The sequence below is a fragment of the Heterocephalus glaber genome, unplaced genomic scaffold (assembly GCF_053883595.1).
Source record: "Heterocephalus glaber isolate CG9 unplaced genomic scaffold, H.glaber_assembly_v1.0 deba00001509, whole genome shotgun sequence".
In the NCBI taxonomy this organism is placed as follows: domain Eukaryota; kingdom Metazoa; phylum Chordata; class Mammalia; order Rodentia; family Bathyergidae; genus Heterocephalus; species Heterocephalus glaber.
This window is the reverse complement of record NW_028258325.1, coordinates 31,475,158-31,500,587: the sequence shown is the minus strand read 5'-3', so window position 1 is coordinate 31,500,587 and position 25,430 is coordinate 31,475,158. Positions and strand designations below refer to the sequence as shown.

The following is a 25,430-nucleotide window of genomic DNA, read 5'->3' as shown; positions in this document are numbered from 1 at the left end:
CTATATCTTTTTTCTTTTCCTTCTATTTTCTCAGGAGACTTTTTTTTTCAACTTCCTTTTCCAATCTTTGAATTTTAAACATTTGCACATATATATATATCCAAGAGCTCTTTTTGGCTGTTCTCCATTTTTCTTGCTTTAAAAATATAAATCTTTTCTCCTTTCATGGATACAAGTTCTCTCTGAGGAAACAGATGAGAGTAATTTTCAAGTTTTCTTTTTCTGCCTCTGCCCATACTGTTCCTGTTTCTTTTGATTTCCTTTCCCATTCGTTTTTTTGTTTGCTTTTGATGTCTGTCATATTGGTTTTCTCACATGCCTGGTGATCCGTAGTTGTCATTTACAGTTAAGAATAAGGAACCATGAACCTGATGAAGCTCTGTGTGTCTGCACAGGATTTGTTGATTCATGGGCTTGACTTAAAGGTGGGACCGCAGGTACCAGTATTTATATGACTTTTTACATTAAAAGTACTTTTTCTCAGGAGAGGAATTCTCTTGAGCCATATAGGGAAGGCAGTTGTGTATCTCACTTGACCCCCTTGTTCATCAGGGAGCCCATACTTGCTTTCCTCTGTCCTCCACAGAACTTTCTGGTTTGGTTTTTCTGGAGAGTCAACCCAGTGGGAGAGCTGCCCAGGTCTTCAGGGTGAAGATGGGAATCTGAGTGTATTTGTCACTTTCCTGTTGCTGGGATAAAATACCTGACATTCACAACATAAAGAGGTTTATTTTGGCTCACAGCTTTTCGAGGGTTCAGCCCATAGTCATCTGGCTCAAGGCAGAAAGGCCATGGTGGATGGACTTGGGTGGAGGACAGCTGTTTCCATCCCATGGAAGTCAGGAAGTAGAGATGGGGACCAGAAAACACCCTTCTAGGTAATGCCTCCAGTGACCTATCTCCAACCAGACCCCATCTCCAACCAAACCCTACCTCCTAACAGCACATGCAGCTATTGAACTCAATGGATGAATCATCCACTGACAAGTACAGCATCCCCATGACACAATCACCCTCCGCACACATGAGACTTTTAGACATTTTAGATCTAAACCATAGTACTGGATATCTAACTATTCTGTGTTAGTGTTTCTTTTAAAAATTATATTGGTACATTTAAGGTATATAATATAATGACATTCATCATTGGAAATCTGCATGGGTTAGTGTTTTGAAATAGTTCTAATATTTCTAATCTCACTGCCTCCCCACACTGTTGTGAACCTGAGCTTCCAGTTCCCAAGCCTTTCAAGGGTGCTGTTCTCTGAATCCCAACCCTCCCTCCCTGACCACCAGGAGAATTAGGTTTCCATTTTTTCACTTTTTCAGTTTCTTCTCTCACTTTCACCTTCTTTATCATTTTTTATTGGATGTCTAGAAAATCAGTGATGTCGTAGAATCAGCGGGCTTTTGACTATTGGAAGAATGGCTGGAGTGTTAGAATGTGGAGAAGACAGTTCTAGGTCATAGAAACAGCATGAGCAAATGGAGAGCAGTGTGACTGAGGTTAAATGCCTTCTTCATTTTCAGTCATCCATTTTACCATCTGCTTTCCATATGCAAAACTTTGGACATCTCTGGTCCACTGTGGTCTCCTCTCCTATACTTTGGTCTTTTTCCATTTTTCTATCCTTTTCAATACTTGATTGTCAACTTAGTAGGCTTGATCGTGGAGTAGTAATAAATGCATTTGTTCAATGCAGGGTTTTGCAGCTGTGGTACTACTGGCATTTTGGACCTGATGATTTTTTGTTGGGAGGAAGGAGCTTCCCTGTAAATGATGGGACAGTTGGCAGCATCTAGGCCTCTACCTACTTGATACCAGTAGCTCCTACTCCTAGTTGCAACTTCCCAGTCTCCAGAATTATGAGTAATGACCTTCTGTTGTTAATAAATGATTCACTAAGGTAATTTTTTTCTCCAAATTGCCAAACGTCCCTCAGAGGGAGAAATAATCCATTGAGAATCTTGGTTTAATCCATCTCTTCTAATGGATGTGTAGAAAAATAGATTTCATCAGTGAATGATGGGGAGAAAGAAGAAACAAGAGCTTTGGAAAGCTTGTAAAAGAATTGACATTTGACTAGATCTTGAAGAATCATTTGGATTTTGGCTGGTAGGGAAATTGACTGGAGTGGTAGAATGTAGGGAAGAAATTCTAGGTAAAAAAAAACCCCCATAATAAAATGAGAGCAATGATTTAGGTTAAATGGTTTTATAGAATCTCAGTGTAGGATACCTATGATAGTGCAAAAGGTACAAGGGTAAGTGGCAGATTATAAAGTCCTTCAATACAAAGATATGGAACTGAACATGGTCCTGCAGAAATAGCATCACATGTTTGACTCTGAGCAATGACTCTAACTTTGGGCCATGGGAATTGGAGGTTGGGAACTAAACGAACTGAAGAAGAGCCAATAAATGACTAGTGGTCAGTGAAACTTTCTGATATGTATATTTAAAGAAAAATAATATCTTAATTCAAGAAAAGTACGTCACCAGTGGGAATTTCAGGGAGGTGGAGCCCCTACAACCATACCCATGAAACAGCAGCCTACTTTATTGATGTATTGTCAGCTGGGTCTAATTATAGCAATTGCCTATAACAAATGGCATTGATGCTTGAGGTTAAAAAGGGAACTAATACTTCCTAATGAAGACTGCATAGATTTGCATTTGAAGATAAGGTAGTCTACAGAAGAGTTGAAGCTCTTTCAGAGGGAACTCAGGGCGGTTACCCTTGACACTTCTGTTCCTAATCTTAGTAAGAGAAACGGAACTACCCTTTTATCTCAGGTCTGCTTGGAAAAGCAAGCTAATATGGCTTTCTAACAGCTACTATTATTTCTGAAAAGAAAAAATACTGTATAAACTGACTGAATAATTTTATTTCACACATAACAAATTCATTGAAACCAAAGGGGAGAGAAGGGGCAGGGGGGGAGAGATGCAGAGACAGAAATAAACATGGAGATTGTTTCTAGATCTTGAAACTTGGGAGTGAAAAAAGGAATATTTATAGGTGAAAATTTCCTAGAAGAAAAATGGCACATGAACAGTCAAAACTGTGGTTTTCCCCTTAGGGGACAGGGAAGGTGGCCCTAACTGTAGGGCTCCAAGTTTCCCACTTTCTACTTTCAATTTCTCCTTACTACCACAACCTCCTTAGTAGTGAATTGAAGGGGAAGTTTTGGTGTAAACTGAATACTTCCTGATTTGAGTAAGATAAGAAAAAAGTACAGGAGATATGGTTTTGAGAGCAAAAGGAAATTCACTAAATGTGAAATTGTTGGTCACTCTAGTGACTTGGGAGTATCTATTTTGAATTTCCTTGTGTTGGAGTTTCTTGGAGTCACAGCACCAGATCCTCACATGTAGCAAAGAGGTAAATCAGGCATGGTTTGTGTGTCTCCATGTGACACCATCATCTTGGGTTTCATTCGGCTGGTTTCCCACTGGAAAATGTGAGACATAATTGACTGCTGTAGGATTAGAAAGTTTTCCCATGCATAGAAAAAAACATGACAACGAAGTTGGAAGATTCTGGATGTACATATAATCTGAGCAGTAACTTGCTGCTTGAAATGATGAAGTTTCATTAGCTGGTTGGGGGTATGAGTTAATTTAATTTTATAAAAGTTCCTCTGAATTAAATGGGATGACACTGGATATATTTTAACAAATGATTCTCAATCTAAGCCTGTTGTCTTTCTATTCAAAATGTTCAATGCAACTGCAATAAAATGAGTAACTAGAGTAGTTTTTAGTCCTAATCTTCATGGTTCACTTTTGTTTTCAGCTCAGGAAAAGGTTTTATTTTAGTGCATTATGCTATATTAATGGTGCTGTACCCTGCTGGTTGTACCAGAATAAAGGTATAATAGTGTCGATCTGTAAATTGCCCAGTGTGAATTAATTTTGGTATAATAAGTGATTATGCCCGTAATTAATATTGATCTCTTGTTTGCAATAATAGCATGTCAATCAAGAAGGGTGTTGCATCTGAAACCTATTAATAAAAAAGTAAACTCCATACAAATAGACTTGGGAAGAATACAACAAACCTTGGTAAACATTGTTATAATCATGAATTGCTATTTTAATGCTCACCCAGTTGCTCCAAAGGAGAGCAGTCATTGGTTAAATAAGTGATAGGATAAAACCCCAAATATCCACATGGATTCAATCTATAATTTGTTAATCATTGCTGGATTTAAACTGGGTCAATGATGGCAGCTGAATATAGTTACATTGAGGGGAGTGGTGTTGCTACATGGACAACTTCTTTTGTTCCTTTAAAATTCTCTAAATGTTAATCATTCACTAAAATCAGCAAGTCTCTAGAACAATTTTTTTTCTATTTCTCTTTTTAAAAAATTTAGTACTAGAGATTAAACCCATGGTCTTCACACTGAGCTGCATTCCCAGCCATTTAAAATTTTTAAATTTTTATTTGTACATGTTTACATTTCTTGTGGGGAGTTGATACATGCACATTATTATCATCTTAATTCCTTTTTTCATCCCCTTCCCCCCATTTATTGATCCCCTTCCTTTTCATTTCTTTGCACATGTTTGGAGGGCATGGATATACCCCGAGAGTGTAATGTGAAGTGAAATAAATCAGACACAGAAGCTTAGATATCACATGGTTTCTCTTACATGAGAAGCCCACAGTATAAAGAGCAAATGAAATGACAGATAATAGAAAAGAGGGAGACGGTGCTCTCAAAGGGGAGGGCATCAAGAGATGGAACGAGGGGAGAGGTAGCAGAGGGACAGGGGATAAAAAGGGATTAAGATGTGTTTGACAGGGTCTCACTAAGTTACCCAGGCTGGGCTCAAACTTCTGATCCCCCGCCTCAGCTTCTCACAGTGTTGTGATTACAGGTATGCACCATCACACCTAGCCGGAATAGTTTGCTTTTTCTTCTGATATGGCAGAGTGGAGGAGGAGACTGTATATTGAATTTTGCAGCATAGAAAATTGCCGGGACTCAAAGTACTCTGTACCTGTTTGATGGAACCTGTAATCTGTCTGTTTTGGTGGAATTTCACTGGGGAATTACTTTGTGGGATCTGTGAGTAGGACCGGGCCCAGATACTAGTGATGGCTAGTATTTATGGAGTGTTTACCTTCTAAGTGCTTACATGTGTTCATTGATACAGTCCTCCAATGGCTATATGATATAACCTTATCTCACTAATGAGAAGGCTGAGGCACAGGGATATTGAGCACATTGACTGCTAGCACATGGTAGAGCCAGAATTCAAAGCCACATCATCTAATGCCAAAGTCCAGATTCCTAGTATCTTGATCCCTCTTCAGATGATTTATGCCAGGGTAGACAGGTAGGGATGCATCCATCAAAAGCACATACATCAAGCAGAACAAATCTGTGGAATATGGAATCTTAAGGATTTCCAGAAATGAGAGGACAACTGTGAGACATGGGGGAGAGAATATGGCATTCCTTATAAGTTGGCAATTCAGATTCTTTGGGGGACATTAAAGACTGGAGAGGTTAAGGGTCTCCGAGCTACCTATATTTTGAAGTTTGATGTGAGCTACTTATTTTTAAGCAGATGGAGAGTGATCAATGTAGGAAAAGGATAATGTTTATTTAAGGATATCATTTATTTTTCACTTATCCACCAAATATTTATGGGAAGTCTACCTTTTGCTTGCACCAAGCAGCTATAGAAAGCCAGGGACACTGCAGCATCTCACCAAAGAGTCAGGAAGAAGCTACCCGAGAACACCCTGACAAAGGGTATCTCATGGTGAGACAGAGCAGGTGTGCCAGCATGTGTAGCTCTTTCTCATCTTATAGAGCCATCAATGTTATCAGGGGTGGCCTACCCTCATGACTTCATTTAATCGGGATTACCTGCCAAAGGCCTCACCTCCATGTATAATTAGCATATGAACAGAGAGATTATGTTTCCAACTCATGAACTTTTGGGTGTTATATTCAAACCATAGCAGGAGGCAAGTGCTGAATATTAATCTCAAATATATTATATATAAAATATATAAAAATTGTCTACTTACTTTCAATTGTATCAGAAAAATAAGAGGCAAAGTCTTCAGATCCTTTTGTTTAATGGAAACCATGAATGTGAATAGCTCAGAGAATAGGATCTCTCTACTGAGAGGGTCCTTTAGTTCAAATATAGCTTCCTTAGAATTAAATGTCAAAGAGTGGTCTAATATTTTGAAGAAAAAATTACAAATTCTTCTTCCATTGTGAATTCAGTGTTTTTCTGATAATACTATCTGTACTTGCAGCTATGCGGTAGAGGATAACAAGGGCTTGGGAATCAAGCAGAAGTCGGATCAAATTTCAGCTCAGGTATGAAATAAGGGGATACACCGGTTGTATCAAAGAATTCCCAAATAAGAGATCAACAAAATAGAAGGTTATTTTTTTTTAACCTCAACCTGAGACACATGGCTCAAGACTGGGAGAACTGCTCTATACTATGTCCAGAAACTAAGTGCCTTCAATCTTATTTCCATAAAGTGATGCTTTTGACTGTAAGGTCTAAGATGGCCCTGACTTTGTCAACATTCTAAGAAGCACCACGGCGCTAGAGGGGAAAGTGATAGTGGGAGGAGAACTTTGTCTTTAAAAGCAAGTCCAGTAAGTTATGCAGGGCATAGTATTTCTCCTCAGGACCCATTGGCCTCAACTTAGTCTTGTGTTTGTTTGCATGTGGCTGCAAGGGAGAGTGGGGAATATAGTCTTTACTTTAAGAGGCCCTGTGTCTAAGCCCAAATCAGAAGTTCTATCACTAGGAATCAGCTGGTGATAGCTGACCTTGGGCTAGTGAATTTGTTACAGGAGTCTTAGGCTAGTGCCCTGATTCTAGGAGTCTCAGCAGACCAGATTCACCCACTCACTGCCTCTAGGGTCCAGTCAGAATGATGAGTGGTAGTGAAGTAAGAAAGGCATTTATTCAGTATGCTCATACTGGGAAAGAGCAGGGGGACAAGAGTTCTAAGCCTCCTTTTTGGGATATGGACAAGAGATTCAGTATTATAGAGGGGAAGACAAAAATGGGAGATAAGAAGTATGTATAGCAAAGCAGTCTTAGTTAAATTGTGATCTAAGATCACTATCTCAAGGCTGGTTCTTCAGTACTGTGCTGGTGCCCAAAAAATTATTATTGGTTGAGCAGGGCAATTTGGTTCCCATAATGAGATTAGTGCTCCTGTTTTGGACTGTATCAGTCATAGGGTCTCTGTTCCTGGAATTTGAGATAAGCTGGATAGGACTCAGAGAGAGTAGGCCAGGGGAGTAAAACAATCATTCAGGACAACAAGTCTTCCTGTAAGTCCCCAATTTTAAAGGAGCCCCTGTTATAAATTAACCTCTGTGTCTCCATTTCTACATTTCCAAAGAGGGAATAATAAAAGTCTACCTCATAGAGTTGATGTGATGATTAAAAAGGAATATATTTAAAGCACTTAATGAGCATTCAATAGAGATCGTTGTGATTAGTACTGCCTTATCATGGCACCATGTCCTCAGCCCACCAGAACCTTGACATTACCATACTTTTTCCATAGAGTCTCATATCTGAATCCTCTAATGACCACTCTAGTTGGTTTAGGGAATAAAAAATGACCTACTGACAATGAAAAGGGAGAGAAAGATTCCACATTATTCCTAGGCAAACAGGAGTAGCAGAGGCTATGGTCTCTGTCCACAATCACTAATTCAGAGGACCATGGCTGGAGGTGAGGAGCAGAGTTGGGGTTTATTTTTTGCTACTTTTCATCCTCAAGGCTTACCTTTCATCCTACAAACCCAGCCATTCAGTTTCAAGCTGTTAGCTGCCAACTCCTCATCCCATTCCCCACAGCCTGGCCCCTGTCCAGCCCACCACAGGAGCCAGCCACCACATTTACATGGAAGTTAGCAATTAATTATTATTAGAGAATAATTTTTACAATGGCCCAGTTTGCCTCTGGCTGGCTTTGTTTTATGAGGCTGGATAATCACGCTGGTGTTAAATCTGATGGAAGGGAGAAGCGTCTTCCTTCCAGAAGTATGGCTCAGAACCTCTTTAGAGAATGTGGTACACTTTGATGGGCCTAATCCATTTTAAAAGGTGCTGTAAAATACCTGCACTGTAAGCTACCTGCGAATCTCTGGAGAGGAGTTCATGCTATAAACACCCATTCTTCCACATAGGCAGCCCTAAAAGCATTCTTTTGCTTTCAGGTAGCCATGGCTTTGCTGAATGCTGACCATTCAAAGTCAGCAATAATTTGTTGAGGACCTACTGTGTGCTAGGTACTTTCTTTTTTTTTTTTGGTACCAGGAATTGAACTCGGGACCTTTTGCTTGCGAGGCAGGCAGTGGAACCAATGAGCTAAATCCCCAGCCCCTGCTAGGTACTTTCATAGTCACCAGCTCTCCTACCTTCCCAGAGTGGGACTGTCAACCTCCTTTTGTGGAAAAGCCATCTTCCACTTAGCCCAGTCGAACCTCAGAGTTCTGGGGTGATTCTTTTTATATTTTTTTATTTTATTTTATTTTTTTCCCCCATTAACTTTATTGGTACATTTTAGGTATAAAATACAGTTACATTCATCATTGGGATCTTGTACCATTACATGAGTCTCTTGGTTCTTATTTTTTTCCCCCTTCCCTTGCCCTCCCTTCACCCCCTCCACCCTTCCCTATTTGCAAAGACCTTGTTTCCATTTTTTTCCTCTTCTCATATTTTTTCCTTTCCCTTTTTTCCCTTCCCCTACCCCTCCCAATTCCCCTGCTCTTTTAGACCTTTTCTTCCTGTTACACAATATAAGTTATACATTTTAAAAATTATAATATTAAGATCTAGGAGACATTACCACAGATTTTACAGAATTTAAAAGGATATAGAAAGCATATTACAAAAATCTTTTTTGAAATACATTTGACAACTTCTAAGAAGTAACTTAGAAGACAAATTAATGAAACTAACTGTGGAGGAAATATAAAATTTGAATAGCACCTATTAAAGAAAGTATATTCCTAGCTTGAAAACCTACCTATATGACAACAGTAGGCTCATATACATTTTAACTGATAAATTATATCAAACATTTAAAGCAGAAAAAAGAAGGAACACTTCTCCCCTCATTTTAGGAACTCAACATTGTGCTAATCCTAAAACTGGATAAAGATAATAGAAGAAAAAAGTATGAACATAGATAGAAATTTGTTTAAGAAAACAAACTCTTAGAAGTCAGATCTGGCAGTATGTAGAAAGTGGTTTTGTTATAGGGATGGCAGTGTTGGCTCAGCATTGGAAGATCCACTCTGGGGTGATTCTTAATGCAGCTCAAGACATTGTTTCCTTGCCCTGATTCCTTCTCCTCATGGAAAGAATTATCTCCTAAACTTCATCACTCCATCTGGCACCAAAAGCTTAAGAACCCATTGAAATGTGCATATATTTTAAATCGACAGGGGTTTGATGCTTTTCTTTTTAGCTGTAAATCATAAAAAATTCCTCAGCTTCAAGAGTTCCATTATGAACACAGAGAGATGCTAGTAAAAGCTCTTAGAAGCCCCCTTTTCTTTATTTCCTTCTCTCGTTTCTTCTTTTTCCTTTACTACTTCACTACTTCCCTACTTCCCTTCCCTTCCCTTCTTTTCCCTTCCCTTCCCTTTCTTTTTCTTTGGATGTATGTAAATCACCATGACTGTAATAAATAGCCTAAAGGTTTGGGTATTTTAATGGACTAAGACTTACAGATCATAGCTAATCACTCCTTTGTCCTCACTGCAGTAAACTTACTTGTTGCTCTCTGCACAAAACAAATTCACCTCCACACTGATTCTCCCCCATGAGGTCCTATCACAGACATGCATCACTTATAGTAAAAACTTGGGTTTTTCAAATTGATTCAGTGTTCCTAAGTTCCATCTGGAGAGTAGAAGTTGTAATGTAAAACAAAGACCGCTCTGGTTTCTGCATAGAATAAGGGTCATGTGTGGAATTGAAACCATTCCTTTGCAAAGTAGCTTGTGTTCCAATAACTGCTTTGGAAATCTCCCCTAGTGATAGCAAGATAAGCTAGTATAAGACAGCACAACTGAGCCCTCCCCAACTTCTTTAATCTTCTTAGGTTGAATCTTTGCTACTTAAATCTAAGAAAATGACATGGTAAATATAATAGTTATGTGTTGGGCTGGGGATTTAGTTCAGTGGCACCGTGCCTGCCTTGCAAGCCCAAGATCCTGAGTTTGATCCCTGGTACCACCAAAAAAAAGAAGAAAAAAATCAAGGAAATAAACAAGTACATATTTAAAAAAATTTTTTAAAATAATAGTTATGTGTTATTATAACCTCTTGATAGGGATGGTCTCAAAACAGCCTCTATTTCCAATATACACCCTTTGATAATAAAAAAACATGATGCTTCCAGTAATTAGTAATGTTTTTCAACAATTGATCTCACAGAAGGTACTGACACAATTCTACACATTTGGTTATGTTTCATATGCACATAATTCAGAGACAATATCATAGACATGCAGGAATATTATACTTAACAACACTGAAACCGATAAACCCCTATTGCTTCTCATTCTTCTGTTACGTTAAAAAATGAAAGCCCAAAGAGCTATAGTACTGTGTATTTTTAATGTTTTTTTTTAAGAAAATGTCTTATTTCTTCGAAGATGTATAAAACAGAATGTAAAGATTCTGGTAACTTGAAAGAACAAGACTTCTAAACTCACAGAAATTGACATTAACTATTTTATTTTTTTTACTCTGGAAAAAAAGAACACTTTTCTATTATGTGATAGGACAGCCCTTAGGCATTACTGGAAGAATGGGGAGACACATTGCATTTTTGTTAATTTTTTATTTAAAAGTTTGAGGGAAAGGGCCGGGGATTTAGCTCAGTGGTTTCGCCGCCTGCTGCACAAGTGCAAGGACCCGAGTTCGATCTCCGGTACCAAAAAAACCCCAACCAAACAAAACAAACAAACAAACAAAAGTTTGCAGGAAATGTTCATAATTTAAGTTTAAGTGAAGAAAGCAAAATGCAAAACATCATGAGCCCAATTTTTTAAATACTGGAAAAAGTACATATTAAAAAGTTTGAAAGGATATGTACTAAAATGTTAGCATTTCCTTACCCTGGATATTGAGACTATTTCCTGGTGATGTTTATTTTCTTGATTGTGTCACTTTCCATTTCTAAAGAAAGCACAAATTCAACTACATATAATGTTCTCCATCAATAGAAATGAAACAAGAAGAAATAGAAAAAAATTTTACTTTGAGAAAGTACAACTTTAGGCCTTCATTTCACTTTTCTTCTTTCCTTCCTCCTTTCCTTCTTTTCTTTCCTTCTCTTTTTCTTTCGCCAGTAAAGTTTTTCCATAAAGGGCCAGATAGTCAATATTTTGTGCTTTGCGGGCTACACAACATCTTTGGTAACAACTCTGTTCTGCTGGTGAGGTGCAACAGCAGTCATAAATAGCATGCAAATGAATGGACATAACTGTCTGACTTTATGTATGGACACTGAAATTTGAATTTCCCATAAATTCATATATTTTGAAATACTATTCTTTTAACTTTTCCTCCCAACTATTAAAAAAATCATAAAAATCATTAGCATCTTGTGGATTATATAAAGACAAATGGCAGGCCAGACTTGGCCCTCAGGCCATAGTTGACCAACCTCTGATCTTTTTATTCCATATTTTCCAGAAAATTTAAAGATGAATTCATTAGTTTTCAGTTTTCTTACTTTAATAATTTTAATACTGTAAAAAATTTAAACAAATTTCTACACGCAGGTCATTCAGTTTTTTTGGTTGTCTTTAATTGCTTATTACCCATCTCGACAGTGAATAGGTTCATCAAAACCCCACCATGATAAGATCATATTAATTGACGGATAGGGACAGTGGGTATCTTGGAGAAGGGCACGATTATGAGACAATGCCATAAATCCAACATAGAGGATAGCTCAAGAAAGGTAGAATACATGCTTCAAATAATCAATCAATCAATCATGAAGTGTTTATTACATACTTAAAATGTTCTAGATCTCTACACCCCCTGGAATGTTTTATTTACTATCCCTACTGCTGATCAGAAAGACAATGTACTTCCAGGGCTTGCGGGGAGGGCAATGGAAAAGTACAGGGTACATTTTCTTTTTTTTTTTTCTCATGTTTACAAAAATATTTTAATAAGCATATTCAGAGTGGCAGAAGGGAATGGGAGAAGGAAAATATTTTACAGTGCAAAATTACTATGCATAAATTTAAAAACATCTCATTCATACTTTTCAATGCCTACTTAAATAGTACTTCAAATACATTTTAAAGCTCAACAGAGTTGTGTTGAACTGAGTTGCAGATGATGAAACCTATGTGAAAACATCAGAAAAGAGGACCCCCGTTCCAGATGAAAATGCAAGTGGTCCACTGGGCGGGGAGAGGTGGGGACCAAGTAACTACTAAGCGAGGCTACTGCTCCCAATGTTGTGTGCCAAGTGTTATGAAATGTACTAAGTCTTAAGCAAATTCAATTCATGATATTACCTAGATTTTTAAATAGTGCAATGACTTATCAAGTTATAGTGGCTGCATTATGAAGAACAAAGTGTGAAATACCTGCATAAAAACAAAGTACAATTAAATATTTACGGAAAGCTGAGCATTACATGTTATAATAGTGGGATGTCTTTCATTATGCGTACTTTAAAAAGATTAAGAAAAGTAAAATTTCCTAACATTTATACATGTGCCATTATTTGCAAACACGCCTGAGAATTTACTTAAAACATTTTTGTATCAATGGTTTGCAAGAACTTCACAAACCAGCAAAGAAAATGCATCTTTTAAAAAAGGTGCGATGGTATTTGTCATAATTCAGCTTTACAACTTAATGAAGACTCAAAAGTTTTGCTTATCAGAAAGGGTCTTTATTTAGGTGACATTATAAGGACTAGTTAGGAGCTTATAAGAAAATGTAAGAAAATGTTTCTTAGTAGTCCATGTTAAAAAACAAAAAGAAGAGCACGTCTATAAACTTTTTTGTTAGGTAGAACAAGGTCCCCTGCACAAAGGCATGGCTTAAAAGGACTTGAACACAAAAGAGATGAGCATAATTCCCTTGCTGTGGGTGGGTCATTAGCTTTAGAACCGGGAGACCCTTTAAGGGATTTGTTTAGAGAATCTCTACAGATGAGCTCTGGTCAGAGATCAGGCACTGGACTTGTCTGCGTGTCCTACATGCACACCAAAACACTTCCCTGGCAAGGAGACCTGGCTGGGGCGGGACTCCAGTGCCCTGGAAAACTGGGATCCTCACGAACATTCTGCCTCTTTGACAGATCTGCTATTTTATTCCTTGTTAAACCACCAAGAGCCTTAGGTAAAGAACAGGTTTAGTTGGCAAGGTTTCCTCCAGGGTCTGGGTGGGAGAAGGCCCATGTGATGTTAAGGATACGTTAAACTCGGTCTTTTCTCAGGCTGAGCAGTCTCTTCATGGCTACTGAAGAGAAACACTTGATAGCTTTTCTTGAGGTCAAAACACTTTGTGTTTATCTCTGGAATCACAAATGGGAAATTTTTACTAATCTTGCAGATATTGATATTATAGGGTTTTTAGGGATTTTTTTTTCTTTTTAAAGTAAATTACCCTTATATTATTCTTTCAGCTTTAATAAAACTAATTTTCTAGGATTTTTACAATTCAGTGACACTGATCTGGAAGAAGTGATCAAGATAATAGATAGGAGTGAATGTGTGCGTGTGTGTGTGTGTGTGTGTAAGTGTGGGTGTGAATGAATGATAGTTGGTACTACATAGCAGGTGAAATACAGGATTCATGGTTGAGATAGCAGAAGTTAAAATCCTAACTAAACTTAGTATTTATTAACTAAGAGGTTTGAGGCAAGTTAGATGACCATCATTTCTCACCTGATAAATGGGTATCCCCTTAACTGCTTAGCACATTATTTTTCACTAACACAGAGAGGAGGTATCAGATAAATGGCAACTTTTATAATAACTAATTATTCTTTCTAATAATAAGCTCAAAAAATGTTGTGGAATTTGTGGCCCATTCACATAGTTTTAGAAAATACTTTCCTGGTCTTTCATATGACTGGTGAATTTTCACACTTGTTAACTTTAATTTCAGGACTCCAGATTTTAAAATGTGTATAGATCTGCTTTCTATCACCGTGATCAAAATACAGGAAGATATCAACCTAAACTGGAAAGATTTACTTTGACTTACAGCTTCAGAGTTTTCAGTTCATGGTTAGCTCCATTGCTTTTAAGCCTGTGGAGAGGCAGAAACATTATGGTAGAAGGGAAGGGGAAGGAAAACTGCTCATCTCATGGCAGCCAGGAAGGAGAGAGGATGAGAGAGTAAAAAAGGAAGGGGCCAGGGACAAGATATAGTTCCCATAGTTCTTCATAATCTATTCCCTTCAACTAGACCCTGCTTGCCTCCTAATAGCCCATTCAGCTATGAATTCACCAGTGGATCAGCCCATTGATAAGTTAGTGCTCTTGTGACCCAGTCACTATCCAGACACCCAACAAAATCTTCAACACAATGATCCTCTTGGGGAGGGCATCTTAGATCCCAGTCAAAACAGATCTTACGTTGTAAGGATTGAAAACTCATAGTCATGGACATGAGAGTTGCCTAGCCTATTTTGTGCGTGTCATTCCCAGGTTTTGATAATGTCTTATAGTACTGCTGCTCAAAATGACTTGGAATTATTACAGCCATACACATTTGCCAAATTGAATGAACACGAAAGAATATTCACTATTGAATCTTTAGTTTCAGGCAAGAGAAGGCCCGGGAAGTTCATTCTGAACAAGAGTTCTGGTTGTGTAGGCTGAAGGGCAGGGAAGCAGGTTGGAGAGGGTAAAGGAAGTTGGGAAGGCAGAGTGGAAGACTGAAGCCAGAACTGAAGGCCTAGTAGTCACCTGAAGTCTTACTTCAAGGAGGTTGAACTGGGCTGGTGGAACAGAAGCAGGAACACAGGATCAATGGAAAACATTAGCATAAAGCTAAGAAGTTGGGGATGGGGATAGGCAAGAAGCCTGAGGAAACTCCCTGAGACTTTTGGAAGTTGCCTCAGGGCAACTCTGCCAATGAGGATGGGGTTGGGGAGCTGAGGTGAGGGAAGTATGGAGTGTCAAACCGTGTTTTACACACACACACACACACAAACACACTCACATCTGGTAACACTGGGGAGTAAGAAGATCTTCAAAAAATTTATTTTTCAGTAGCTGAATTTTACTATTTGTTACTCCAAACTGGTGGTTTTCAGCCCTTTGGTGCATGAGAATCATTAGAGTAAGTGTAGAGAATCACCAATACTGGGACCAAATCCAACAACAACCAGATGGAATCTGGTGAGCTGAGCTGAGTCTCAGATAGGGATATTTCTGGAAACATCCTTTCTCAGTGATTTTCCTAGATATCCAGGATTCAGAACAATTTCCCCTAAATATTTTTAATTTAAATTATTTTTAGTGAACTGATTACCATTTTCACTGAACAGGCAGGACAACAATGCTTATATTTGCTATTAAAGTTTTGCATTTCTCTACTGTCACGGTCATCCATCCTATCTCCGGGAGGTTTTTGTCCTCCCTCCTGTGTTATAATTTGAAACTCAGAATGATGTTTATATCAGGGGAAGCTGTAACCAAAATTGTTAGAATTGTGGTTTGCATTCATGCTACCCATTTGGTTGGTGGCTTTTAATTTTCCAAAAGATCCAGATTTCCAAATTGCTTAACAGAATTCCTACCATGTAGTAAGTGTTTGAAAAATGATAGAGTTAGAGACAGAGACAGAGACAGAAAGAGAATATGACAGCACTTTGTCAGGACCACTGTGAATGTTTCCTGTGCTTCCTGATTTATTTCTAGCTTAACACAATGCCTGAGAGATAGTTTGTACTTGGTAAATATTTGCAAGAAAATGAATAAGTGAGTATATAAGTATATAAGCAAGACTTTTAGAAATACGTATTTTCCAGTGGTATTGATGGAAGCCAGTCTATGAAATGACCACGGAAAAGTTTTTCAGTGGTTCCTATTAGTAGAGAATGACTCAGAAAAGTTGAGAACATTTTTTCCTGAAGATCAAACATTCTGTTGTACAAACCAGTCACTTCTTTTAGTCTTCTAAAACAATCTTGATGTTTTAGGGGGGAAAAAAAGGCTCCTGTAGTAGCCTAGAGCTCGAATGTTACTTACAATTTCCTGTCTGTCATCTCTGCAGCTCCCTGCCCTCCTTGCTCCATCCGCCTGCGCAGCGTCCACCCTCGAGACAGCCTGACTTCAGTGAATGTCCACGTTTACAGGAGCGCAGCAGGCACTTCCTGGCTGGCTCCTTTCAGACAAGGAGCCTCTGTTCGCCTTGGGACGAGGGAGCAGACAGCCTCTGACTGTCCCAGCTGGTGAGCAATGGGCCCCAGCCCCAGGACAGATACTTTATGTACACATTTTGAGCAATGAACAGAAAGCAAACTAATAGGTTATGATATTGCCAGGCTTTAAAAAAGCATCGCCCAGCAATAGTGTTTACATGCTTATATTTAAGAAAATAAAATATGTCTATCAGGAATTCCTTTTAAGTGGCATAGGGTTTGCAAAGGTGTGTCATTTCTAAATAAAGTGCTTTCATGCTCACTAACGGTGGAGGATTGTTAGGGCTCTGCTTTCCTTTGGAGGTTGTGTTTATGTCCCACTTGAAGCCTTCAACAATACTGGATGTACATTGGAGGTACTAGTTTACTTGACTGCTATTTTAAAAAGCAAAAGAAGAAGAAAATGAATGTTTCTGCTTGACTTAGAGGTTAGTAAATTGAGTGTGGCTGGTTTGTGGCCATTGGTTTGCTTAGCTTAAATAGATTCAAATCTCTGCTCTGAATCAGCTTTGGCTGCCTTGGGGGTCAAACTGGGGTCTTTTGTTAGGGGTGATCTTGAGTGACAGGAGGGCCAGGGAGGTGGAGGAAAGACAAGTATTATAGGATTGTTGGCTGGTATTGTCTCCCTGTGAGTTTTCAGAGCCTGTTTTTTCTGTTGAAAGGGAAGCTGGGGAGGGAGGGAGAGAGAGAGAACACTCTGGGGGCAGGGAGGAGAGATAAAGATAAAAGAGGACGAACACGAACGGGAGAGGAGAGAAGGGCAGGTGCAGCCCTTTAGGCCTGGTGTCCCTCCCACTCCCATCCCCCACCCCACTCACCCACCCACCGCCTTCTCGCTGACCCAAAGACAGAATATAAATGAAATGCTTTGCCTTGCTGGTACAGGACACTAACTGGCAATGGCCTGCTTGAGCTCAGGCCATTTTCTGAGCAACTCACTAATCAGAAGTGACTGGGGCTCTGGAGAGAATACAGTCCAGCCTTGGTTCCACCCTCCATGCTAATGAAGAAGGCAGTGAGGTGGATAATTAAGGGCAGTGATGTGAATAATTCCAAACGGATCATTCAAAGGTTATGAAATGCATTAGGAGTTTGGGGGCAGCAGATTTCCCTTACCAGACATGGCTGTTTTCTGATAAAATGAGTTTGCCTTTTGGAAGCACAGAGCAGCTGACTCTGGGAGGAGCCCGCCTAGGAAGACGGCTTGTGGGCGGGAGCTGACCTAGGATTATGAATTCAGGCTGCCGTGAAAGACAGTGTTCAGGAAGCTTACATAACCACATAGGGAGACACATTTCTGACATGATCTGAAGTGAAAAATAGAGAAGCATGCAAAGTGAATACTTGGTTAGCTATAGCAATGCACAAACAAGCAAACTAAATCATACCAAAATTATATATATATGGAAGGAAGCCTGGAAGAAGATCTATTATTAAGAGGGTTAATAGCAATTATCTGGGGAGTGGGGCTGTGGGTGATTCTTCTATTCCTTTCTCTATTACTTTCCACGCTTTCTGTATTAACTTGGATTATTTTTGTGATGAAAAAGATGAACACACTAAAAAAATAATTTCACATGGCAAAATTTTTCCCCAGGATGGATAGTAGAGAATTGACATAATGCTGTGGGATTAATATGGAGGGATAGCTTGTATTTTACTGCAAAAGTTGTTAAAAGTCCCAGCAGCCCTCTTCTGGATAGAAGCGTTTCCTCTGTGAAGTTCAGACTCTGTATGAATCTCCCTGGCTCTGGTTTTCTGAAAGTTTAAGAGATATTTTCAGAGACAGTAGCTTTTTTGGCTACTATGTTCTCCTTGGGGTATTAGCATTTTCTACTATATTAGTCTGTTTTGTGTTACAGTATGAAAATCCCCAAGGAAGGGTAACGTTATAAAGAAAAAGTTCATAGTTCATAGTTCTGTAAAGAGAGAGAAAGAAAGAGAGAGAGAGAGAGATGAGGGTCACAGGAGAGCCACATTAATCTCTTCCAAGGGTAGTGCCCCCAGTGACCTAAAGACTTCCCAGTTGGATCTGCTTCTTCAGTGTCCCATTATAGGGAAAGGGGGCTCTTAGGCAAGGCAAGGATAGGATAAAAGTCTCATTTAAGTTTTATTAAAAATTAATAAGGAATCTTACTAAAAACAGCTTTTGTTTCTACAATCAGACTCTACAGTTAGAATAATTAGAAAGACAAAGGTTAAAAAAAAAGCACCTGTAATCCCAACACTTGGGAGGCTGAGGCAGGAGAATCACTGTGAGTTCAAGGCCAGCCTGGGCTACATAGTAAGACCCTGTCTCAAAAATAAAGAGAGAGAACCAGACTCAAAAAGGCACCAGATGACATAATTACCATAAAAATTTATCAAAAAGAGTTAACAAAACACAAAAAGCCAAAAATATAAAAGACTGGGTTAACTAGCCCTCTGCATCCACCTCCAATAAAATGCAAAGGAGACAAGAGGAAGCCACCTAATGACTCTTATTTAATATATAAAAGACACACACACCTATACATATACATATATTCTCACTTTAGCATCATTATATTACTACACCAGATACACACATGTCCCCTTTACTTAATCATTAACTCTAAGGTTCCTTTCTATAAGCCTCCCCACCCATTTATCTGTTACACAACCAGAAGGAATGTAGACAGAAGTCCCCAGATTAGGGTCAAAGACAGTCAAAGAGCCAGTCAGATTATGACAACTTCCAGGTGCCCACACGGGGGGTGGGGGGATCACTACTTCTAAATAAAAGGAGCCAAGAACAAGGGCTTGGGGGTATTTGCCTTTCCAATGGCCCCTACTGTTCCAGAGTAGCTGTCTATCTCCTCTTTTTTTACCCTTTTCCAAATAAACCATCTACCTTTATCTTAAACTCTGCCTCTTTAATTCCTCACTAGTGCTGAAAGTTTAGGATCCTGATAGCTGCGTGCTCCAGCAGAAGAGCAGTGCATACAGCACCATCACCTCAGCACTACCACACTTAAGAACTACATCCAACCCATGAGTCTCGGAGGGCAAACCACAACTCCAGCACTGCACCCCCGTATTTAGTAGCTTCACGGAACCTCACCTAGTGATGTGTCCTTCCCAGGTCTTCTAGTTTTGGAATGAATCGTGAACATTACCTATTAAAATTAAATGGACTTCTTATTTCATAAAGTCAAGACTAGCCAAACTGCAGGGTTCATGCCAGCCAGCTGGAAAAAGAGGACTGATTATTTCTCACTCCTGTTGTGAGACAAATACAGGAGATTGGGTAGTGAATTATTACTTTTGTGAAGATTTTTATTAAATGAAGGTAATCTGCCACCTCAAAATAAAATCTATATTTTCTTCTATAATTTTTTTGACTTTTAAGCACAGAGTCTGCCATGATCTGAATGTCTGTTCCCTTCCCAAATTCATATGCTGAAATGCTAACCCCCAAGGTGCTGGCATTAGGATATGGAGCTTCTGAGAGGTGATTTTAGGTCATGAGGATGGACTGGATAAGAGCCTGAAGAGATTACATGAGGACATAGTGATAGGTGCCAAATGGGCCCTCACCAAAAGTCAGATCTGCTGGCTCTGGATCTGGGACTTCCCAGATTTTAAAACTGTGAAAAATACATTTCTGTTGTTTATAAGCCACTCAGTCTATGGTATTTTATACTACTAGCCTGAACAGACCTTATGAATTCTTAGAAATTCTTTGACTACTTGTTCTCATAATGTTGCTTAAGATACCAAACCTGCCATGTGTTTGTGCTGTTGTTGGCCATGACCTTGTTTAGGGTTGGATGTTTAATTGTTGTGCACTGCTGGAAAGTTAAGTGTCCTTCTGATTTGCTGCATTGAGCTGATAAAAGTATTCATGGCAATCTTTTGATGCTGTCAATATTTTAAAGTTTTGTCCTAATAGTTTAACATATAAATATATAAATCAAAATAGAGTGAATGCTTAAATTAAAAAAATTATTACAGTAAAAGACAAATTGACATTTATCTCTCTCAACATACTCCTCCCTCACTTTAAACACAGATATCCCATCACTCTTGCCACTTTCTAAAGCAGTTCTGCAAGTTCATGACAGTTACAAAGCTCTTTTGCAGGAGAATACTGACCATAGCCATGGCCCTTTCTGAGCACTGCCTTGTGAGCAGCCATGTTATACTCCATCCTTGCCCTCTTAATCAGTGATCAGGGGCCTGGGAGGGCACAGAGCCTGAGAAGAGCCATCCTATAGGCTGGTTAGCAGCTCGTGATTTATACCTGTTTCTGCCTATCTGCTATGCGAGTGGCCAGCTTTCCCCATCAAGTCCTGTCACTGGGAGCTAGCACTCGTGGTGTGCTTGGAGAGCTTGTCAGTGGGAGCAATGGCCTGAGTCAGAGAGCAGCTGAGCCCCTGAAGGGGCTGTAGCTCTTGTCTGCCCAGCTCCTTCTCCTCTACCCCTCTCCCGGGAAACAGACCCAAACTTCCATCCACCTAAGGCAGTCAGAGGCCTTCCCCTAGACCTAATGATTGGGCTCTCATCCTTCCTCAGGCAGGAGACTGGATCTGGCTTCATTTGCACAGGCCTGGAGGGTCAGGTGGACACTTCAGTGAGAAGGGACCAGGTGCAAAGATAGCAGGGCTAAGAGGGCCTATGACTAAGGAGAAGGCCCAGCTGCCAAAGGCAATCAAATGAAAGGTGAATTGTAGTGGGCAATAAAATGAACGAGGTTTCAATGTGGCCCCCTCTAGGGGTTGGCTGCTCCATTTAATATCAGCTTGGAAGTCTGGGCTTCATTCCCTCATGCTATAGATGAACTTTGTCTCCAAGAAGAGAAACCCAAGGCCACAGATGCTTTGTGGATGGGTTACACTCTATTTAGTGACTCACTGTCAAAATAATATTGAAAGTGGAATCCCTGAAGGCCAAGATGGGCTATATTTAACTGATTAATTAAAGTAAATCTTCTGTAAGTTAAAAAAATTATAAATACAAATAGATGTACATATTAATATAATATACATATCTGTTGATATAAATAAAAATATATATTGAGTACATTGTATGATAAATGGTAAACTAAAAAAGTACTTTCTATAGATAATTTTGATGCTGCCAGCTGTAGCTCACCTTTATTACTATGTGCTATTTTTCTTTCTGCAGTTAGTTACTTAATTCAAGTAGGTAGATCAAGACACTCATCTCCATAATGTGATAGGGTAGGGACAAATCTTTTAGGTTCTACTGTATCTGAGCAAGATCTAGACATTTGGGAGACATGAAGTATTTTGTTTTTGAAATTTTCATTGTCATTTCTATGATATGTGGTTTATTTTACAAGATAGCTATAATGATCTCCAAATGGGGCTCTCTCAGATAATGTCTATTGAGGAGAATTTTGAAACACAAATTTGCTTCATATTATTTGCTCTTCTTGGGGTTAGAAAACAAAACACCATCATCAGTGTGGAATGGTGGATAACTTCATCTCCCATGTCTCCCTGGCTCTGAAGAATGATTATGCCTCCTGGCAAAAATGAATGATGCTGTGCTGGAAGTATAGCTCAGTGGTATAGCACCTCCCTGGAATTCCCTGCAAAAATAAAAAGATTAAGAATAAGAATGATTCTATACATAGAATTTAAATGAGCTCTCCCAAATTCCCGGCTTTTATAGATGCCACTTTCTATCCTGTGAGAATTAAATCCACTGGGTTTGAAACTGACATCTTTCCTGAGCTTTGATTGTCTTTGTGGCCCAGGAAAGCTGCCCAGTTATAGATCTAGCTCATAACATTAAAAACCTTTGATAATAACAAATGATATTAGCCTGTTGCTCTCTACCCTGGGGAATATGCTAGACCCTGTAACCTCATCCATAACATCACAGACTTGAACAGCTTTGAGAAAATAAGTCATGAACTGGATGACAGAAGCACTATTTTATGGAAAGCAGAATATATACTCAGAGAAATTCTAACTGACAGGAACTGTCTGTTGGGATATTGTTGAATAAAGATTTTGAAAAGACATACAGCAAGAAAACTGGAGGGCAAGCAGGGAGAATCATCACTTCTTGTTGATAGATAAGATAGAGCTGATCACATTAGAATCTTGGGCTGATCCCTTTTGGTTTCAGGATCCTTAGCAAGGGCCCATGTCCAGCTAGACTCCTGGGAGTGGGGAAAGGAAAGCCATTTCAAAGGTGACACAAGTCATCCTCCTGGCTATCTTGTGTAATAAATCACCTGAAAACTTAGTGGAATGCCATCAGTTCATTATTACCACAACTCTGCAGGAAGAACTGGGGCTGTGGGAGGCCATTACTCTCCATGTGACCTCTCCACAGATAGCTTGAGCTTCCTTCCAGCATCGAGATTTCAGGGCAGCCCGAAGTTTGGGGGGGATGGGGAGCCTGGTGACCAACTTCTTCTACAGTAAGTTTTTCAACAAGGCTAGGTAGAAATCGCTAGTCTATTAGAAGTTAAACCCAAAGCCAGCATTGTGTTACTTCTGTCATTCTGTGTTGGTAACAGCCCAGTCACAGGCCAGTCCCAATTCCAAATGAAATGACCCTCACCTCTTAATAGAGGGATGTCAGAGTTTGTTGCCATCTTTAATCTACTACCACCATCAAGGTGATCTTGTAGAAGGAAGCAGGACCAAAGTATAGCCTAAAGGAGCTATGTGGAAGGGTTTGTTTTCATTGCTGCTGTGCTTAGCTCTGTGGTTTGTAATTTGTTCTTTAGTAATTAGAGAGGCGTGTCAGAAATTTGGAGATGTTTCAGATAGAAGCGGTCCCCCTGTGTTTGCAGAGAAGAGATGGTTTAAATGTTGGGAAGTAGGATCTGTACAGAGGGACTCAGGAGTAGGATTGATTTGGCCGGAAGCAGGGAAGCTGAGGGATCGTTGACTCATCATCTTCAAATTCATGATGGTTGCTATGAAATAGATGCATGACCACAAAAAGCAGAGCAAAAATGGATTGATCAAGCTGGAAATAACGAAGAATCTTAACCAAGCTAGGGGCATCTCTGAGACCTGAAAGAAGTTCTCCTTTGTGAAGCTGTTTGAAAGAGAACACATTTTATATGCCTGTAAAGGATTTAGAATTAGTTTTACTGGAAATAGAAATGGTAGATTAGATCACTTTTTCTTTTCTTCTCTTTTATGCTTTGTAGCAGAAGCACTTTTCATACAAAATCTTATATCAAATATAAAAAGTGCTATTGTTTGAGTTAAGGTGAGGGCACAGATGAAGCCATGCTGTTCCCTTCCAACCCCTTGTCTCCCCAAGTGGTTCCAAGGGTCACTGTGTGAGACACTAAGAACCCTGCAAAAGATAATTTTAAAATAATTAAAGCTGACAAAGTGTCCCCTAGCAGTTCTCTACAAGCTGTGGGTACTTAAAGGTTTTTTTTTTTTTTTTTTTTTTTCCTCCAAACTGAAGTTAGGCCTTAAGGGTTTTGTGAAATTGCTGAGTTCTTTTCATGGTTCAAATTCATGAGATTATGTTGTTTCTGAACTCATGCCACCTTGATATGCACTTGCGAGAAGTACATGTGTTACTAAATGTACCAAGTATTAACATAAGCAATGGTTAACAATTTACATCTTTTGGTAAATTTAGTTCATTTGCTTGAATTTCACTCAAATGAAATTAACTGGCTTACTTTATTTGAGGTTTAATTTCATTAGTGGTCAATGAAATTAAAGGTTTCCTCTATTAATCCTTAAAATCTTTGCAAAAATAAAAAAGAAAGAAAATCTTATTATCGCCACCAAAGCTGTCATCTTTATGTTACTATACAGATAGTTTCATTAATATTCCATTTATGTTGGTGTATACTTGCACTATTTTAATGTACACACATATTGTTACAACTTTAACACTAGGTCAAGTTTACATTAAAAAAAATTTTTTTTTGGTACCATGGATCAAACTCAGGTCCTTGTGCTTGTGCAGTAGGCAGTGAATCCACTGAGCTAAATCCCCAGCCCCATAAAAATTTTAAATACATTAAGATTTCATGGTTGATACAATGTCTAGTTTCAAGATTGTGAATAGCCTGCTTCACTTATCTTATACCCAAGCCATATAATTGGTAGAAATACATTGTGAAAAGAAACACAACAGCATTGAAACTCAAATACAGTCACATTGGATTTTTTTAATGCTACTATATTTTTTAATGTGAAACACCATAAAGAAAAATGACATAGAAAAAGTTGTAATGCAAGGATAAAAAACCTTACTAAGAAAATTCCAGCAAAAAGAGAGAGTATCACAATATTAGGATCAGGCAAAACAGATCTCAAGGTGAAAAAAATTTTAAGATTTGTTTTAATTTTAAGATTTAAGAGGGCATTTCACATTGACAAAAGTAACAGTTCACTGAAAGCAAATGACATTATGAGCTTTTATGCACTTGATGTTGTGGCTATAACAAGCAGGTTTGAGGATTTATGTTTAGTATCATCTGTGACTGCAAAACATGAAGTAAAATCAAAAGAACTAAAAGCTCATCATTTGATGGTTGGCTGGATAAGATGTGGAATATTAATTCTTTGTCATACTTTGTATAACAGTCAGACTGAGGTTAATCAATGTTAGAATATAGCTGGCTCTCTAAAATATATTATTGACTGAAGAAACAGCTGCAGAAAGACATGTTCTATAAAATGTAAAGCCACTTGCATTAGCACACATACAAAACAGTGCATGTATTTTTTGTATGTACATATTTTTGTATAAATAAGACAAATTTTTAAAAGACCACATACAGAAACTGTAATTGTGATTTCTTCTGTAGAGAGGAAAAGAGATGGGAGGTCCTTAAGCTGAAAGGATTTAACCTTATCTGAAATGCTTTCATTTTTAATCAGAAAAATTATTTTTATGATTCGTTTTATTGAATTTTTAAAAATCTATTTCAGAAAGCCCCAAAAGCCCTGTGCTTCTTGATGTTCCAAGTTGATGCATTTGGCTGCAAATAACA

The 25,430-nt window shown here is 38.7% G+C and overlaps 1 long non-coding RNA gene and 1 other non-coding gene across 2 annotated transcripts in view; one reads left to right on the top strand and one right to left on the bottom strand.

Annotated features, from left to right (window-relative positions):
- Positions 1 to 1,296: 1,296 nt before the first annotated feature.
- Positions 1,297 to 16,433, bottom strand: LOC147825107 (uncharacterized). The gene is made up of 3 exons (XR_015441339.1): positions 16,275 to 16,433; positions 11,154 to 11,214; positions 1,297 to 3,455 (listed from the first exon to the last, which is right to left on the bottom strand). It is a non-coding gene; the product is annotated as an uncharacterized LOC147825107 (long non-coding RNA).
- The window catches only part of LOC101726257 (uncharacterized), a 42,362-nt gene continuing 33,218 nt past the window's right edge, over positions 16,287 to 25,430 (top strand). Inside the window, exon 1 of the transcript XR_015441337.1 lies at positions 16,287 to 16,477. This is a non-coding gene — a transcript (uncharacterized LOC101726257). The remainder of the gene's footprint in view (positions 16,478 to 25,430) is intronic.